This window comes from Mesoplodon mirus (genome assembly GCF_964341445.2).
Source record: "Mesoplodon mirus genome assembly, chromosome: 2".
Classification (NCBI taxonomy): domain Eukaryota; kingdom Metazoa; phylum Chordata; class Mammalia; order Artiodactyla; family Ziphiidae; genus Mesoplodon; species Mesoplodon mirus.
In genome coordinates, this window is record NC_138977.1 from 11543539 (window position 1) to 11562827 (window position 19289).

At 35.6% G+C, this 19289-nt stretch overlaps 1 protein-coding gene across 2 annotated transcripts in view; it reads left to right on the forward strand.

The window, feature by feature from the left end:
- Nucleotides 1–19289, forward strand: part of INPP4B (inositol polyphosphate-4-phosphatase type II B) — an 880599-nt gene that overhangs the window by 315085 nt on the left and 546225 nt on the right. The gene's annotated exons all lie outside the window — the stretch shown is intronic.

The window sequence follows — 19289 nt, forward strand, 5'->3', positions numbered from 1 at the left end:
TGGAATATTCACTTATACCATGTAAGCATTTAAACTCTAGCATTCTAGAGGATTTAATAAATCCTTATGAGCTATCTAGGGCGTAGAAGCTACAGTCTTAGTGTCTTGGAAGTATTTCTGGTCTCAATTCCCACCTGATTCTAGAGTTTGGAAAATTGGTTCAACAACTTAGGGGTTCAGTTGCATCCAATGTGGAAAATAAGCCTTCTGAGATTTGTAAATATGTACCTTTTCATTTGTTTTACTAAATTCAATAATCTAGTTTTTAAATCAAATCTATTTATGGCTCATATATTATGTGCAGTTAATCTCTTGTTATTACATAGCAGTAGATAATTTTCATAGACTTACCTATTTGAGTTGTCTTGATAAGTATTTTTTAAATACTGTGGACACATTTACATGTAGAAACCTATTCGATTCTCTAGAAAGTGTAATTGGTATGGAAATATACAGATGACTTTAACTTGGTAGGGAAACTCTTGACCATTTGTAATTTTAGAAATGATTGCAGTTAGTGGAATTTCAGTGGAATGAAAATATACCATATAAAAAACCCATACTATGAAATTTTCACCATGGAGTCACTAAAATATTTATTGTTTATAAAACATTTTTTTTCACCCTTGAACAGTCTTTGAAGTATTACTCACTAAAAACACCTCCCCAATGAAGGATTGTTCTAAAGTGCAATTGGCTTTTTTTCTCTTCTCTGCAGTCAAGGAGGATCTATAAAATGGTAAATATTCAAATGTTCTTCTTGTAAACTACTATATATTTCCCTGTCTCAAGCAAGTAGAGGTCTATGTTGGCAGAAGTCAGCTTCTGCTTGTTAAGTAATATTGCCATGGCTTGTAAAATTGGGAAGAAGTGTATCTGAAGCTGTTGTGTTCCTTTGATATATCACTCACTGTTATACCTTTCAGAATTATGGAAGGCATACTTAAGTCTGAATCAGGGAATAATGTTAGAGAAAATAAATATCCACTTTTTTGGGCAACAGTTTAAAATATATTAAATTTTAGAAATGTTCGAAGTCACAGGCATGTTCTTTGATTTATTCACTTTTATTAATATATAACCAGCCTGCAGTGTTCAAACTGACCTTTTCAGGTTTGGATTATCACTCTGGGTAATTTTTTTGTAGTCTTATGCTAATTTAGTCCAGTTATAATCTTGCCAAATAATTAGTAATAGAGAAGTGTCTTTTTTCTCATATAGGAATAATGCAACCAAGGTATATTTAGTTAAATGCATTTTGGCACTTCATTTCAAGCTGAAATGGCTGTGGCTGAATATCAAGGATGCCTTTTCAAAATAATGTCCCTGAACACTCGGGGAAATGCAATGAAATGTTAATGGCATATATGAAATCATATTAAATGATCAGCTTTTTTATTTTTAAATTACCAAACTCCCTTTCTGCCTCTCTTCTAATTTCTCAGCCCTTTCTAAGTTTTGTGACTGTTGAGCTATTTGGGAATTACTGGTAGTGGAGCTCTTTTGCCTAAGTAGGAGTGGAGGGGAGGACTTTTTATAGTAGACTCCAATGCTTAACTTAGACTTATCTCTAGTCTGAGAATACTGTCATACTTGTAGCTCTGTAAATAACCAATCGTATGCTCTTGGACAAGTTATATGAAACCTTTTGTTAGTAATATCTTGAGTTCCCACAAAGGGATCATATATGTGCAGTCCTTGTTGGTAGAGCCATTTGTGAAGGTCCAGATTGCCTTTTAACAATTTCCTGTTTTGTGTTTTTTTCACAAAATCCAACAAAATCTTGGCAGACGTATCCAGTGGGCAGCCTTGTCAACTGGTAGCAACTCCCCCACTTGCAAGCATGCTGACCACAAAGATCCCAAAGAAAGTTTTATGATGCATATAAATTGAAGGAGCTTTGCAATGGACAAATCCAAGTTATACCTTTCCAGATTTACTTACTGTCACTCCATCCTATACCCTATGCTTTAGCCTACTCAAATAATGACTAGTCCTGGAACATACCATGCTCCTTTTGCCTCTAGATGTTCGCCTGGAATGCCCATCAAGCCCGTTGCTGCCTGGTAAATGTATACTCACTTTTCCTGACTTAATTCAAGCACTAGTTCCTCTGTGAAGCTTTCCCAAATTTCCCTCCCTTTCCCCAACACACATTGGCTCTGGTACTCCCTTTTTTAGATCACTGTATACTTATACCTGTTGTAATACTTAATAGATTGTATTCAGATCTGCTGGTTTGTTTACATGTGTGATTTCTGTATCTGTTCCAGCCCAGAGTATAAAACATAGGGTCACAATAACTTGACAAGAAGGCATTTGTATGGCTTCTTTCCCCAAAGGTGATAGGCACGGGGTGTCCTTTTATCCTCCAAGTGGTAGATAGCACTTCTCTCTTCTACAGCCTGTTCACTGATGCCCCTTGGAAGCCACCAAAGCCCAATACCCTTTGCTTTTCCGTTTCTCTTCCACATGGAGACTGGTCTGGTGTTCTGTTTAAATCACCATGCTTGTTCTGTGCACCAGTGTCCTGCAAAAGCCTCCCTGATGGGGAAATTCTGTTCCCTCCCTCTAGTCCTGTGGTCTATCCCACTGTCACCATGAGTCCTGTTTTGTGCCCTCAGTGCCTTACAGAAGTTTTTATAAAATAACTCTTCTAGTGCCCCTCCTCTTCCACAGATATACAAACACAACACACTGGGAAAATAAGTCCTTTTCTTCCAGGGCTACACATTTAAGGGTAAGAAGCTGTTTGTATATGTAATATGCATGTACTCTATTAAAAATAACTTTGGAGTTCAAGTGCCATACTGCTAGAGAATCAAAAAGTAAATAAAAGTTTTGGCTAAGTTAACCTTCACTTATCTACAATAGTCATCTATCTCAAAACCCAAGAATTAAATTCTTCTGAGAGGCTTTCCATTTATCATGTATGTGTGTGTGTACATATATACGTAATACATGATTATTGCAATGCCTTTATTGTACAATACTTTCTTCCCTGCCACCCCCAATTGCTAAAATACTCTTGTTTTTGACTTCTTTCCAACCCTACTGATTGATATCTTATAGGTACCAAAGTTATTTTCTATTAAGTATTTTTATAACACTGAACTTTTGAAACAGATATCTATTCCTTTTGATTATGAAATGCCAGGTATCATTCCCTTGTCTGTCTCTCAGAATCCCATGATCAGAGTCCCTGGGAGGAGGATATTTTTAACTTCACACACCGATACTCTGTGGGAATATTTTCTACTCTCTTGTAATAGGGAAAGCACTTTGTTTTAGTTTTTCAAAGAATTACACATTTTGTTCAGAAATTGTTTGTTACACTCATTAAATAACCAAATTAATAAGACTTTTGCAACTTGGTAAAATATGGATGCAAAGAGAAAGAGACTTGGTCTTTTAATAAATTAATTGAATTAATTTAAATTCATTTTCATGTTTGAAAAGAGTTCACAAAAGCTACCAAAGTTGGTGTCGGAAGACAACTTTAACAGATAAAGGAAGCGGTTACAAATTTATATTTATTTTATATCAATTGTTTTGTAAGTATTTTTAAATTCTCACTTTGGTACACGGGATCCCCAAGACCACCCTCGGGTTTGATAATCCACTCCACGGACTCACAGAACTCAGAAAAGCTGTTATACTCATAGTTATAGTTTATTACAGCAAAGGGATACAGATTAAAATCAGTAAAGGTGAAAAGTGTGTAAGATAGTGTCTGGGAGAGACCAGGCAAGAGTGTCAGTTTGCTTCTCACAGCGGAGCTCTATGGACAACACTTAATTCTCCCTGCAATGATATGTGATGTATAGAAAGTATCGCCAACCAGGGAAGCTCACTGGACCCTGTGTCCAGGGTTCCTACTGGGGCCAGTCACGTGGGCAGGAGACTGACCTACTCAGTCTCCAGCTCTCCCAGATGTCGAACTCAGTGGCGGTCCGGGCCCTAGGTGATAAAAGTACAGGCATTAATCACATTGCACTGTTAGCATAAACTTCTTGCCATGGCCCAAGGCCCCAGGTATACAGTCTTACCAGGCAGGATATTCTAAGGGCTTAGAGATTACCTCCCAGGAGCCAACTGTTTCTTTGAACACACACCCAAGCCTACTAAGTCAACCCTTTATTGCAGACTTCTCTTTGGAGACACCCAAGTTGAAATGATGCATACAGTTGCATTTTGTTTAAGAAAGACAGTCATGGTCCACCAATTAGAGTAGGCGTACTCAAAGAAAAGGTCTTGTTTCAACCTCAGAAGATTGGCAATATATCTATATTTTCAGTTAAAATAAAATGTTTAAAGCAGCATGTATCATTTTTTGGATTCCTCCCTTACATTGTCTTTTAAATTTCCTACCTGTCCCAGTCTCATCTGATAAAAACGCTTCTAATGAGCTTAAAATGATCTTAAATTTCTCATCTCCATGAAATGGCTCACAGCATAAGGATGAAGTGAAGATTTTAAAAAAATGAAGTAACTAAGTTATTTTCAGCAATCACAAATAGAAGTGCTGCAAGAGTCATTGTCATGCAGCATGTTTAAATACATGTCAGCACCTGGTCCTCTTGTAGTTCCAGGTTTCACTATCAAACAAAAGATACTGAAGGAGATGGCACGTAAGGGAACAAATTGTGTTTTAAAGTGGGGATGTGGAGTCCTCTTTTTGTCCTTGTGGTCCAGAGCATGCTGTAGTGAAACTGACCTGTCCCCGTCCCGTCCCCACTCTGTACTCTGTCCCTCATCCTGTGGAGGATTTGCCTGCATACAGGAAGTCAATGGGATAAGCTCTTCTCATTGATTGATGCACACATTTTGTTTTACACAACAGCACGTAACTTCTCTCTTAAAGAAGCCATAAGAAAGAATGAAATAATGCTATTTGCAGCAACATGGATGGACCTAGAGATTAGCATACTAAGCGAAGTAAGTCAGATGGAGGAAGACAACTATCATATGATATCACTTGTATGTGGAATTGAAAAAAAATGATACAAATGAACTTATTTACAAAACAGAAACAGACTCACAGACATAGAAAACAAACGTATGGTTACCAAAGGGGAAGGGGGGAGGGACAAATTAGGAATTTGGGATAACATATAACACTATTGTATATAAAATAGATAAACAACAAGGACCTACTGTATAGCACAGGGAGCTATATTCAATATCTTGTAATAACCTGTAATGGAAAAGAATCTAAAAAAGAACACATGCGTGCACACACACACACACATCTATAAAACTGAATCACTTTGCTGTACACCTGTAACATTGTAAATCAACTACACTTCAATAAGAAAAGAAAAAGAATCTGTCTCTTCTGCACATGGGAAGGGGCATTGCCAGCTTTCTTAAAACTGGAGAGAAGTATCAGCATGGCTACTCTAAAGATGTTCAACTGTGCAGTATCTGTTAGAACAGCAGGACTGTCTTCACACTGAGTATGGGCCAGTGCCCTGATATAAAAGTCAGATTGTCAGTGAATGAACCATCTCTCTTTTTATAGAAGTTATCTATGTTTTATCAAATCAGATGTAGAGCAGTGCTGATAAATTAGTAAGAAATTATTCATTTGGATTATGCTGTGCTGAACTTCAAGATCTCCTTACCTCCTAATGCTCGGGATTTAATTTTATAGAAAAATTATTTTCTGCATAATTCACAAATTCATTGTTCATTGTTTGGAGTTTTCATTAGAAACCTTTGCAAATGTCTTTAGTAATAATGGTAAAGTAGAAAATTAACAATTTTTGTCTCAAATCAACTTCAATGTCATTTTAAGAAAAATGAGAGGAGAAGCAGGGAAAAATATTAATAGTCACACTACTTTTTTATCCCTGAGAAGGGTAGACATACTGAGTATGAATTATTGATTCAATGTTGATGAACCTGAGTTTATCTTGAAACTTCTACCTTGGATTGGGGAGTAGCTAGAGTTTAACCTCTCTTTACTGATTACGAACCTTGGTGAGATTGGAGCAGGCATAGGAAATGCAGGTTATTGACATTTTCCTAACAAAGCTACCTCCGCATACAATTTAATTCATCCAACAACCCTCTATTTCCATTTCTGTGCACGGCAAATAATAGGCGCTACTGGGAGGAAAAATCAATATTGTATTGGATAAATATACACAAAAGATTGGTGCTTATCAGGATAGACTCTAAAGATGTTCAGCTTCATATAGAAGCAAGGCAATACATTTTGTTCCCAAACAAATTTTACATATTTAAAATGTATGCAAAATTCTGAGGCTATCTTTTATGTTGTCAGTCTTATTATTTCCTCTCCAACTAAAAGTATAAAATTATCATCAACTTGTACTTCCTCATATTTCAGGCATGGCATGAAAACAGTATTTTAGTATGCATTGGTATAATACTTCTAAATGTTAAGGATTCATTTCATCTCTCAAATGTTGTTTTTGTCTACATAATCAAAATAGTTACTCCATGTTAAGGCTAGTTAGTTGTCTGGATAAGGTTGTGACAGAGTAAATGAAAATAATTTTTCTACATTTATTCATTAGGATAATTAAAAATACTGTATCTGTCATACTGATGTGACCTTCTCACATAAGGTAAAATTAGTGTTCATTTTTGTAATTTAACTGTAATATTTATCTTGGTTAATATAACTTTAACTTCATCTTTTTCAATAACCTAAGTTGCTGATTTTGTCTTGTAAATTATTGCTAAGTATGATTTTCATCTATCACCGAATCCTTGTCAGTTAGATAAGGAAGTCATTCTATAGCAGTGAGGTACATGAAGGTGTCAGGTTAATAATCCAGTCATCTAGGTGACCGAGTTCTTCCTGTGAGGCTTGCTCTGCAAACCATCTCAGTCATATGTTTGTATTAAAGCAACACTGTCTGTTTTAGTTAAAGATTATTATGGGGAAATTGGTGTTGCTATTTCAATGAAAAATAGAATACTGTAATTATTTTATCAGTGACGTAATTTATAGACTTTTAAGGATCATTACTGTATTCACTACATATTGTAGAAATATGACTCCTTTTCCAGTGTTTATTTTTTGACATTAATGCCAAAGTCTTCAAAAAATAATATGATAACACTTCAGATTTTTTTAAATGTCATTTTTATTTTACATTCCCTGCACAAGTTACATTGGGTAGGTATCGTTTTAAAAACTGAAAGGGAGAGAGGGAGAGGGGGAGAGAGAGAGGCAGATTCTTGCCAAGTAATTACATTAAATATTCTCTCTGGGGGAAAAAAATGTCCCAAAACTTGAGAAGTGGTGGAAATAGAAATATTAAATTAACTTCTTGTAAAATAATTTTCCACATCATTAGAATATTTGTTTTCAAATGTCAGAAGCAGATGAAATAATTTTACTATAGATATTGCTTCAAGGATGAGACTGAAACTCACAGAGCACTAGAACAATGGAGGATACAGAACTTCCCCAAGGTGTATAGCAAGATGAGCTGGCTCACTGAGCAGAAAGAATGCTACTCTTTATGACTGAACTTTTGAGTTGTTTCTGCATGGGTTTGGGATAATTATACATGAGGAAATATTGTAAAGCACAGACAACAATATCTGCCAGCCATATTTATTAAGACTGAATGCACATGGAGCATTAAAATGCTATACAATAAAATTTGTTATGTTGAATTTTAAGAAATTTCAAGGCAGATTAAAAATTGACATTAGAACAAATCGACTGTCTTTGCCTTCTGCTATAAATCTTCTCATTGTTTTTTTCTCTCATCATTAACCACTTTCATTTCTTTGGCATTTGTAGACATCCACCTCCTTGAAAAGCCTTTCATTTTTGTCTCTTATTCTCTCTCGTTTCTTTCTTTCTTGGCCATCTATTATCCAGATGTTGGCTTTAATGCCAAAATTAATGACACTAAAATTTACTCTTTAATTTTAAGCCTTAGACACCTGACCTTTCCTGCCTATTTCTCTTTTTAAAAAAATCTTTACCCAGTAGTCGAGGGCAGCTCATTAATTAGCATCCACAGCAGAGGAGGAGGGAGATTTGCACTTGCTTGAAATGCCTTTTATCTCACTATTGAAATATTGAATTGCAGTTAGAATTTCATAAAGTCTAATTTGGCTCAGTGGGCTCTTCCATGTTTGTTAACTAAAACACGTGGTTCTGGTGTCCCCAGGTTAAGTGGAATCAGTCTCTCTGAACAGGATGTTTCTCTTCTTTACAGTGTGATAGGGGTATAATGTCTGTGCTAGGAAAGGGTATTGACTTCAGATCCATGGCTCATTAAAAGACCATACAGAGTAGCAAAAATGACGCTAGCATAAAGGTGTGTTTTAGACTGTTTAAAGGGCCGTGTAATTACAGTCTGTAGGAGTATATACTGAGTAAAACTATGGAAAAGTGAGGTTTTCTGCATGCAACCTGCTATAACAATATAATAACATACACTGTATATAGATTTGAGTAAAAACTCAGGCCAGCAGTCTTTCCATATAAATGTATAGCCTTGGGCCTGGATAGGGTTATTCCCTTGTCTCCTGAGAAGGGATTTGCTAAAGAGAATTTACTAAGGAGTAAATGATACTTGGATTTTCTGACTGTTGTGAATGTCTGGGAAGAGTGTCTGACTTACCTTTGGGTTGTGGATATATGTCCAAATACATCTCATAACATGACAGCCATGGAGTAGACCAGGAGGAAGGGAAGAGAACCACTTTAGTCCACTCTACTTTGTCCTGGTAGTTCAAAAACTTCTCCAAAGTCCTACGCCTAAAACTCAAATAAGATGCCTGATGAATGGAAATAGGAAGATGGTTGAGAAGACATTTCTAGGATTGGCAGCCCAATTCTAGGACTGTGCTTGGTGAAACTAGCACATCTCTAGTAAAAATAATTAGTCCAAAAAATACCTGGTTTTTTTAGTGACTTCAATTCTTAAATAGCTTGCAAGTATATTATTTTTAAAAAAGAGGCTTAAATTATGTACTTGCTGGAAACCATTTCATATCAAGCAAGAGTCTTTGGTTCTACAATTTTCCATGTTTTTTATTTTTCATGGTTATTTAGAGATGAATAGCCAGCTATAAATAAAGATTCAGGTTGTTTGGCAATAGCTACTTAACAGGGGGAACTAAATGCCTTTTTAATTTGGAAGCAAACCGAAAACAAATGGTCATATTTGCTGAAGTGCTTCCCTTGGCAGGGGTGTGATAGGTAAGAATGGGCAATAGGATTTGGCATGAAGTAGGTAATTTTGGAATGTGGTATAGCTAAGAAATATTTTGATTTGCTTCCCTGTTGATTTCTTGGCTGGGGTTCCTGGCACAAAGTGTGGAAATCAGATTAATAGGAATATGTGAAGTTTTAGTATTTTATGTTAAAATGCCATTTTAAAATTAGTCTAAATATAACCAAGCCTAGTTTGAATTCACCAGCCAAGACCTGTAATTAGAATTGTGCATTGTGATGTTATGGCTCCAAACCAGAACTCAAAGTGGATGAAGGATAAGGCTAGCTGAAACCAGCCAGTCAGTCCATTGCTGAAAAGAAAATAGAGCAGCTAGAAGAGAAGCTATGTCTTCCCTGAGAGTTGCCATCTACTTCCAAATTCAGTCATTCAAGTCTCTATGTCTAGAAAAGACCATGGTGCATCTATTTTTTTCACTGAGTAGAAGCTGGGTTTATTTTTATAATTATTTGAAGAATTGTATTTTTGTATTGAATAATCAGAAAAGTTTATACAATCATAGAAAATGCTTACCTTTTTCTAAAATAATTCAGTTGATTGTTTCTAATTCAGATCATCCCACACACTTACTGCTACCTACCTTCTCATAATTTTAATTCTCATTTATATCCCCAGAATAAGTAGTGACAAGACAGTTACTGTATGCTACCTTTTCATAGCGTTGGTAAAGATTTGGCCTTGCCTGAGTCAATTTTCAGATATCAATTCATTATCAGACTCCCATAAGCATAGATAATTCAGAATTGAGTATATTAAGATAAACACTTTCAAAATGTTCTAAAAAACAACATTTTAGAAATAGGTCACAGATCATCATTACAACCTTAAAATCATAGTGTATCTATTTTAAAAAAATGTATTGACATCGGGAATACAGTTGAAGGATGTACAACTCTTATTTCCCACTTGACTGACTTAAGGAGAATGTTCTCTTGGTACAGTGAGTGTGATCATTAGTGTTTTCTGAGTAAAGAGGAATCCTATAGAGTTACCCAAAAGGATTCTTCTGTAGAATAGTGTTTTCTGCTAGATGAGGACTAGACCTCAAACCTCTGTATGGGTTTGAGTGCTGATGGTGTCAAGGAAGAGACTGCCTATGCTTGAACACAGGCCAACCACACATGACTCTCTAATGACATTTCTTTTAATTAGTGCTTCTCAACCTCTCTATAACAACTATTTTGTAATACTGGCTTTACTATTCTGAAATAAAATTCAGAAATAATGCAACCTACCTATGTACCTAATTTTTAAAAATCAATCTAATGCCAAAAATGGAGAGATAAGAAGAAAAGTAATTTATAATAAAATAATATGTCTGACGATAGGTAACTACTCATGCAGAACTTTACCAGAGGACAAAAAAAAATAGCTCCACAGTTTCCAATGCCATTTAGTTTCCAAGAAACTCAGAGGGAAGCATAGTGATCCCATTAGGATTCTCTGCTTTTTAAAGAAAGTATATTAAGTGTCTTGTCAACCCTTTGGATTCTAGATAGATGTTTTTCTGACTTGCTAAAGCAGCAGGACCCTGTCTTCCAAAGAAATCATATTTAGATGAATAATATATAAATAGTATATAAAGCACATAAAAGCTCTTCTCTACTTCCTGTCTGCCATAATGGCTGTATCTGAAGCATCACTGGTCCAGGGGTCTGGATATCTGATTGTTTCAGTGATACCTTGAGAGCTAAAAATAAGTTGAAGCAGATGAAAGGAAATCTGTTTTTACTAGTAAGGAAGTGACTTCTTCCTTAAACATTTTTTTTAGAACAATAGAACCATTCTCTCAGCCTTACTATTAAAAGAAATTTTTAAGGATCAGAGAAGATAAATGAAAGTCTCTTGGGAAGATGTCTCAGGAATGTTTTATACAATTCTTGATTGCACAGCTAAAGGAAATAACAAATATTTGAGTGGATGAGATACTCGCTAAATGCTGCTCTAACTTCAGGTCAGTTACTCATGTTTAAATAAAGCCATTTGAGGACAGGCTCTCTAACATTTATTCCAGCTCAAAATACAGATTAAAAATTTATCTCATGAATAGATATAAGACAAATACAACTTTCCTTTCACTAACCATTCTTACACTGAGTGTCAGATCTCTTTTATACTTGGTCTTCCTTTTTGGAGAAACACATCATAGAATCAACATCTTGTAGAGTCAGAAGAAACCTAAGGAGTACTTATCTCAACATGAACATTTTGAAAATAAGGAAATGAAGCCAGTGATGTAAATTGATTTGCCCAAACTCACCACAAAGTCAGCTGTCTAATGAGAAATACATGCTGGCCGTAGAGTCTATACCATCTAAAAAAAAAATCACTTCCTGAGAGGAACTTAAATCTTTGTTACTAGTTTGGACATTATCAGATACTTAGAATTAAATATTTCTTCTAACAAAATAAGATTGGTTTTATTAACTAGCAGGAACCAGAAATGTTGCAGGACTAGAGGATGTTCAATATGGTTGACCTCTCTGGATGACTCACTTCTTATATTCCTCATGGCCAGTCAGCTGGCCTTGTAGGTTTAATTCAGTACACCATCACCATAATCTTCTAATAAATAATGTCATGATGATCTGCCTTCATATTTATATTTCTCCTGTAAAGGTAAATTTATATTGTCACCACTAATTGATCTTAACATGGCAAAAGTCTTTCCTTTGACAGGCATATATTTATTTTTTCTTAAAACTTGATTACCAGAATTGGGTCAAAACACTGCCAAAACTCAATCCTTAATGCCATTGGTTCCCAATCAGGAGTGTGCATCATGAACACCTGAGGAAGCTTTAAGGCCAGGTAGGGCTAGATTGCACCTCAGATACATGGAAAGAGAAACACTAAAGATGCAGTATGTGCAAGTGTATCTTAGGACAGATTACCCAGGGACCAGATTCTGAGTAGGTTTATATTCAGGGGGTTTACTGGAAAGTACTCTTAGAAACAACTCCTGTAAGAAATTGGGAGGAGCAGGGTGGGCAGAGGGAGAAATTGAAAAGGAATATAGTTACATTAAAGGGAGGCCTCAGACAATTCTATGGGGAGATTTGGACTTAGCCCCAAATTAGGGAAGGATGTAGGGCCCAGTCATTGGAAGCTGACTTTCCTTGGGTGGAAGTGTAACCTAGGAAGAGACAGCTCCCATCTGCCTTCTGGGCCATGAGCTGTTAACAGCCAACACTCCTGGCAACTAGGGAGATGAGTACCTGGGCCTGACAGGCTATATCGGTGCAGGCTACACCCAGATTCACTTGCTTTAAGTAGTAACTTACCTCATCTAGGAACAGCTCTTCCTGGATTATGGTTGGCTTCTTTTCCTGGGGAAATATAAAAGAAGAAGTTTAGTCTGATCAACTTCAGTCCTGCCCCTGCAGCAGGACTTGTAGCTGCAACTGATACTCATGGTCTCCAACAACTTGTACTCATTCCAGAGTACTTTCACCCACTAGCTGGAACCTCTGCTGTTCTAGATGGCTTACCTGGTGGGTTGATCCAAATCCCTGAAAGGTCAGAGCCCTCGATGTCCATACCCTTCACAGGCCAATGTACACCATTGCATTTGCCAATTTACCATCAACACTGGGTAGAAGAGGGTAGAGAAATGCCCATTATCGTCAGGTTCCAAATGTATTACTCTCTTCCCCCACTGAGTAACAGTATCCCTACCTCCTCATGACAATCAGAGTCAAGTGTGTGACTCCTTTCCTGTTTACTGGTGTCTGACATGAAGAGCCTAGAGTGACTGTCAGCATTCATTGGTCAATATTCAACAGGACTCTTTCCAAATATTATCAGTGCAATTTTATAAATTATATACATTTTATAAATTGCACTGATATCTTCTCTTTAGAACCAGAGTAGGAGGGTAAAATCTAATCAGAGAATCTAGGTGGTGGGTATTTGCATATTCACTAAAATTGTTAACTTTTCTGTACATTTGAAAAATTTTATAAAATAAAATTTTATAAGGCTACTAGGTTGAAAACAGAATAAAAGCCCACAATGGAAAAATATACAAGTAGATGCTGGAAATACTTACAAATATTTAAAATGCTAGAAAGTTGGATGCTAATATGAAGAAAAATAAAACTAATCCTATATAAAAAAGCTCAATATAAAAATATTTTTATAGGAATTGGAAAGTTGATTTTAAAATTTGAAAAGGCAAAGAAACTAAAATCACTGAAATAATTTTTTTAAAAGATGGACAAAGATGAAAGACTCACATTATTTAATTTCAAGACTTAGTGTAGGACTACAGAAATCCAGAGAGTGTGGTAGTAGAAAAAGGATATATATATATAGACTGATGAGAAAGATTGGGAATTTCAGAAATAGGTTTACACATACATAGTCAAGTGATTCTGACAAAGGAACAAAATTAATTCACTGTAGAAAGGTAGTCATTTCAACAAATGATACTGGAAAAATTGAATATCCATATGCAAAAAATATGAACTTCAACCCATACCATATACTGCATACAAAAATTAACTTTATATGAATCATGGACCTAAATGTAAGACCTAAACTACAAAACTTCTATAAAAATAACTGGAGAAAGGATTTGTGACCTTTTGTTATGTAAAGATTCCAAAACCATGATCTATAGAAAAATTATAGATTAGACTATCAAAATTAGAATCATCTGCTCTTCAAATACATTGTTAAGAAAATGAAAAGACAAGCCAGGCCACGGATGGAAAGAAAATATTTGCAAAATGCATAGCTAGTATTGGGTTTGTTATCTAGAACATACAAAAAATTATCGAAACTCTATAAGAAAACAAAATAACCCAATAAAAAGCAAAATAATTGAAGAGACACATTGCCAAAAGAGATACACAGATGTAAAATAAGTACATGAAAATATGCTCATATCATTAGTCATTAAGGAAAAGCAAATTAAAGCCACAATGAGATACTACTATACCTCTATTAGAATGTCTAGTTGATTTTTTTTTTTTTATAAAAAGTAATATAAAGGACTATACCTATACTGAGGGCTAGCAAGGATCCAGAATATCTGCAAGTCTCAAATGATGCTGGTAGGCAAAACAGAGCAGCCACTTTCATAAAGTTTGGAATTTTCTTGTAAAGGTAAACATACACTTACCATATGACCCAGAAATCCTTCTCCTAGGTATTTGCTCAAGAAAAATGAAAATTTAAATTCACACATAAGCACGATAAAACCTGTATGTGAATGTTTATAACAGCTTTATTCATAATAGCCAAAAATGGAAAGTATGCAAATGTCCTGCAACTGGTTAATTAATAAATAAACTGTGGTACATTCATACAGTGGAATACTACTCAGCAATAAAAAGGAATGGACTACTGATACATGCAATGACATACATTACACTAAGTGAAAGAAGCCAGACTCAAAAGGTTATATACTGTATGATTCCATTCAGGAAAAGACATACCTATAAGGGTAGAAAACATTGAAGCATGAGGCATGGAGGATGGGGTAGGATTTGACTACAAAGGTGCATGAGGATATATTTTGAAGTGATGGAATTATTCTATATCTTGATTTGGTGGTGGTACCTTGATCATATGCACTTAACAAAACTCAGAATTGTACACTAAAAAGGGTAAATTATACCTCAGTAAAATTAAAATTTTGATTGGTTCAATGAAACTTTTATTGTATCCCCTGGTGAAAGTGTTACTCTCTGGGAACTAAGACTTCTGTGCCCTGAAAGCCTAAAGTTATGAGGACGATAAGCACAAATTTCTCAAATGTCACTTGCAATGACAGTAAGTAGGACCACACCTACTTTCATCCCTTGGCTTCTGGACCCACATATTCTATACACAGTTTGAGTTGCAGCATCATACAGTGAGATTGTATTTGAGACAGGTCTTGAAAGATGGGTAGAGTTGCAAGGAACTTACAAAGTTGGAGGGATTTCTGGGAAGAAGAAATTGTAAGAGAAAACCATGAAGGCAGGAAATGCATAGTTTGTTTCAGAGTGTGTTTCATTGGAGCACTAAGAATAGGTAGGAACATATTGGGATAAAGGCTGCAAAGGAAAGTTGGACAATATGATGATGTCCTGCAGAAGAGATCATATGTAATTCTGTAATCCATTCAAGGGCTTTGAGAGATGAATTGGCTGATGGTCATTGCAGCACTTTAGCAAGATTGGTGGGTCAGCAGTCCTTAAGATGGATTTATATGGCTCAGGAGTAAAGGTGATTGTAATGACCCTCTCACTTTCAATTAGACATGCTTCCAAACCCCAAAGCATCTATGTTTTCACCTACATCTACATTTTCATCCCCATCTATTGCTCTAGAGCTAATTATCTTTCTTGTAGAATGAAATTTAAGGTTTATCATAGCTTTTCAGGTAAATTTATAGTCTTGCTTTTTTCCTGGCACTAATCTTATACCTAGATATCTAGACTTCTAGATTTTCATAGGACAAAGATTTAACCTTGAATCATAATCCCAGCAGTTAGTTCCTGCACCCAGTTATCCCTACCCAATCATCTTCTCTAAGTCATCCATCCTGGGCAGAAGGTTCTCATAATTCTTCTTGCTCTTGAAGATCTTATATATATTTCTTGCTATCCACAGGTAGCCTACTCCTAGACTTCCTAAGTGCTGCCCATATGCTTGGCTTCTTCTATAGAATCTAATTTAATTCCCCAAATAACCCCTTGGAGATATTATCTCAGAAGGAGACACAGGCTTAGGGAAATTAAATGGCTCATTTCCATTCAGACAGTTAGTAAGCAACTGACACAGGACTGGAACTCAGTGGTCTGACTCCAGAACCTGCACTCCTGGCCTCTCTAATGTCCAGGTAGAGACTATATTCAAACAGGTCAGTACACACATTATGGTTATTGGGCTTGGTGGTTGGTACTTTGTGGAGCCAGATGCTCTCAACATCATGATCAGCGTACCCGATGGTGAAAGCAGCTTCCAATATAGAGAAATTGGGTGGGCCAAAAAGTTCGTCTGGGTTTTTCTGCAACGCCTTATGGAACAAAACCGAACGAACTTTTTGGCCAACCCAATATCAAAGTCCTGGCCAAATGGGTCAGGACTCTGGGGAAAGAAACTGGAGGACAGATCAGGAAACAAGAAAATGGCAAAACACTAAGATTGGACAAGCATAGCAGGGATGGAGAAAGAGGGCTACATTTAGGCACACAGATTCTGAGCACTTCCCCCAGTTGTGCCATTTAGGCAACAAGTCCTACTGATGACCCTCATCTGGTGGTGGTTCTTGAGCCCATTATGATGTCAATAAGGTCAGCGTTGCCCCAGAACTTCAGGTTTAAGTGTCCGACCACAAAGACTGACCCGGGCTCAGGAGGATAGGTGTTGACAAATACATCATGTTCAGTGATTTCCTTTATTTCTAAAGTCCATGCTTAAATATATGGGTGGGCATTTAGTGTGTGTATTTGTAGCAACTGTACTCCAGTAGCCATTAAAATCTGACAGAACAGCAGGAAAATAGCCTCAGGCTGTGTTGACCTTCCATTCCAATCAAATGGCTTGTTTATCAAGCAAATGAATATTAAGGGTTATTAGTCCTCATTAAGGGATTTTAGCAAATTAAAAGGTTGATAGATAGCGCTTCTCTGTACCCTTTTGTTCTCCCTGCCAGTGCTGGTGATGTCATTGGACATTAATGAATTGTAGGAAAGTAAGCACCTGCATACACAGAGAATAGCAATCGCATGTTAAAATTTTTCATTTACAAGGTCTGAATCTTAGAACAACTTCAAAAACGTTAAAAAAAGGAAATTCATGTGATTGATTTTTGCTGTTATTAAAAATACCATTCTCTGTGTTTCTAGATTCTGTGCAATGACGCTAGTGAATTTATTTTAAAAAAACACAAGAAAAGCTTAACTTTTTGTTACTTTTTCATTTATTTACCTCTTCTAATCTTATCTTTATATCACATGAAATGACTGGTTTTAATAGCTAATACCTATTTTATATTTTAAATGTTTTATCAGATTATAAAAACAATATATTTGTATAGAAATATGAAAAAAGCTATGAACATTGAAAAAAATCACTTATAATGAGTCACCCAGGAAAATCATTATGAACGTTTTACTTTATTACTTCCAGTCTGTTTTTATAATGCATATGTAATAATATGTGTTGTACATAATATAGTCATATTAAACTTTCTTATATGTGTATTTAATATATTAGTTTAATGTAATATGTCATATCTATTGCATGTTTTATTAATAGGGCTTGTAATATACATACGGTTTGGTGTCTCTTTTAACTTAATACTGTATCATAAGATATTAATTAATAAATACTGAGTGAGCCATGGTTTTAATGGCTGTATAATGTCATTAAATAAATTTTTCTTAGTTCACTTAACTTTTCTTTGGTACAAGTAATGGCTTTATCTTCAATTGCTTTTTAACTTTATTTACTTCTAAACTCTTCCTCATCTTTGTGTTTTTAAACTCTCCTATTATTTTCTTTAGGTGTATCTCTTGCAAATAGATTTTTAAATTTTTTTTAGCCTAAACTGAGATTATATATACATTTTTATTCTTTTATTGCAGAAGTGAAAGTGTGTTTCTTGCAGAATAATTCGGGATTATGGATCAGTTATATGTAAATCAACAACCTCTTCCCCCAGCTGTTGATATTTTGATGTATACTTTTAATTTTTTATATATACATATACACACATATATACTTATTTAGCAAGCAAAATAAGTATTCTAAATGTAAGATCCCATTGTTTTTAGTGCTCTTTATTACTTAATAAAATATTCTGAAATTTTTATATCACTTCATATAGTTAATGAAAATATTTTTAATGGCAGATTGCATCTCACTGTATCATCATTTTTAAATAGGTTCTTTGGCCATTTACATTATTTCCATTTTTGCATTAGTAAACAAAACTCCAGTGAATAACCTTGTAGCTGTCTTTGACACATCAATCATTCTTTCTTTGGAATAAAATCCTAGAAATGAAATTTCTGAGAAAAAAACTATATGAAATATAGGATTTGGGTTCAAAAAAAGTAAGATTTAATTTCTTACTTCAGTTATCTTATTCATATTTTCTGTTTTTCCATGCTTTCTTGCAATTTTGTTTGCCCTGTGTCTCTAGTTTTTCTTTTCTCTTAGTGAATTAAGATATTTACATTGATTTCTTTAGTGTTTTCCTTTAAATTAAAGAAATTCTTAAAACTTAATTTTTCTAATTATAAGTATTAAATATATATATAAATATGAAACCATTTATTATTATTTTACTGTTATTTGGTGTCTGTTTCATGTTTTTGAATAAAAGGAGATTAACTTGATTTTGGTATTCTGAAGTGTTGGAATATCCCATGTTAAACCCTCACATTTCCCAGTTTGTATATGTTGCAGTACCAGGTTTTGAGTGGCAGCAACCTCATCCAGGTCCAGAAAGAATGGCCCCAGGACTAGGTGAGACCTTGGGTGAAATATTAGATGGAAAGCTGAAAAGTGACATAGGTGACATGGCCACAGTGGGTAGCAGAGGTGGCAAAGAGATCCAGGGGCCAGCAAGCAGGCAAATAGCTTGGGGTGGAAGTAGGGAGACCTAGGTTGGGCTAAGGAAGAGAATGGTCCTCAAGCACAGTGGAACTAAGTAGACGAGTCACAGGCCAGGCTCTGAGAGCCTTGATGAACATATTTTTATGGGGCATGGCTTAGCCCACCACCACCAAAGTCCTGGCAGGGATGGCATGGATGGTGGTGTATAGGGAAAGTCAACAAGATGCTGCATTAATGTCTTCCAAGGCGGGGAGGACTTGCATGCCTTCCTGTCCAGGTAAATAACTGAAGCTGCTGAGTGAACCTGGTGGATCCCTCAGGTGAACAATTAGAATCCTCAGCTCTGAGAGTTAGGTACTTGACATTCCTGAGCCATTTCTCTGATACATTTTAGTCCTTGGTCACCCTTTAGGAATATCTGGAAATATTTTCCCAATATAATTAGCTCACATAAGCAAAGATTTAAAAAAAAATACATCTCTCTCTCTC